The sequence below is a fragment of the Caenorhabditis briggsae genome (assembly GCF_000004555.2).
Source record: "Caenorhabditis briggsae complete genome, chrIV, whole genome shotgun sequence".
Classification (NCBI taxonomy): domain Eukaryota; kingdom Metazoa; phylum Nematoda; class Chromadorea; order Rhabditida; family Rhabditidae; genus Caenorhabditis; species Caenorhabditis briggsae.
In genome coordinates, this window is record NC_013487.2 from 14,965,802 (window position 1) to 14,967,280 (window position 1,479).

Below are 1,479 nucleotides of genomic sequence, written 5' to 3' on the forward strand. Positions count from 1 at the left end.
TNNTNNACAAAATTTCCTACAAAATGCACTAAAAATCAAGTTTCTAGAACCAATTTAAGCCGAGTTATGGTCATTTGAAGTTTTGAGATTAGAGACGCAGTGTGTCTCGTTTCTCTGCGTCTCTCACCCCCAAAACTTTAAATAAGCATAACTTGGCTCAAGATAGTCGTAGGAGTTTGGTTTTTGGTCCTCAAAATTTAAATTTTAAAAACTTCGAATTTTGAAAGTTTTAAAATTTTGAAAAAAGACAAAATTTTGCTACAAAATGCACTAAAAAACAAATTTCTAGGACGATTTTGAGCCGAGTTATGGCGTTTTGAAGTTTCCGGTCAGAGACGCAGTGTGTCTCGTTTCTCTGCGTCTCTCACCCCCAAAACTTTAAATAAGCATAACTCGGCTCAAGATAGTCGTAGGAGTTTGGTTTTTGGTGCTTTTTTGGTTAAATTTGGTCTTTTTTACTTTTTTATGTTGTTCGACCTCAAAATTTAAATTTTAAAAACTTCGAATTTTGAAAGTTTTAAAATTTTGAAAAAAGTCAAAGTTTTGCTACAAAATGCACTAAAAAACAAATTTCTAGGACGATTTTGAGCCGAGTTATGGCGTTTTGAAGACTGGAGGGTAGAGACGCAGAGTGTCTCGTTTCTCTGCGTCTCACTCCTCAGAATCTTCAAATGACCGTAACTCGGCTTAAAATGATCGGAGGAAGTTGGTTTTTGGTGCATTTTTGAGCAAATTTTATGGGTTTTCTGGGAAATGCAAGTTTTACAATATTTGGAAAAAAACATTTCGGAACACTTCTAATTCATTTTAGATCTACTTAAAATCGGAAAACGCATCTCAAAATGTACTGAAACTTTTAAGCATTTTTTTTTCTCGAACTGAACATTCAAAAGAAGGCTCAAAACCTTCTGAAACACTTTTCAAAATTTCCAAAGAAGATTGTAGAATTTTCCAATTAGATAAATAAAGGAGACGTTAATGAACAAAAGAATGGAACGGTGATAAACTGATAGTGGTCGGAATCGGATAGGAAATGGCCGCCGTCCTCGCCGAGAAGAAAAAAAAAGGAGAAACAGCGTTTCTTTCTCTTTGAACAAGTTCGAATTCCTTTTTCTCGACGAAAAATTGAATACGAGAGAAGACAGGTTCAAGGTTAGACCGATCAACATGGGCGGAACGCACAGATTTTCACGAGAAGGAGATTGGCTTAACAGATATCGAAAAATGTGTACTTTCTTGTCTCAAAAGTACATTGACTGGTGTTGACCTAGATAACACCAGGGAGGCCTTGATCAGTGAATCAACAGTTTGTGATTTTTGAGCTAGAAATTGTAGATTTTCAGTCAAGATATTCTGAAAAATTTGATAATGGTTTTTATCCGAATTGCATTCTGCCCGAACACCAATAAAATTTTCTCTAAAACGCACCAAAAATGAGCTTTCTAGGACTATTTTGAGCCGAGTTACGGTCATTTAAAA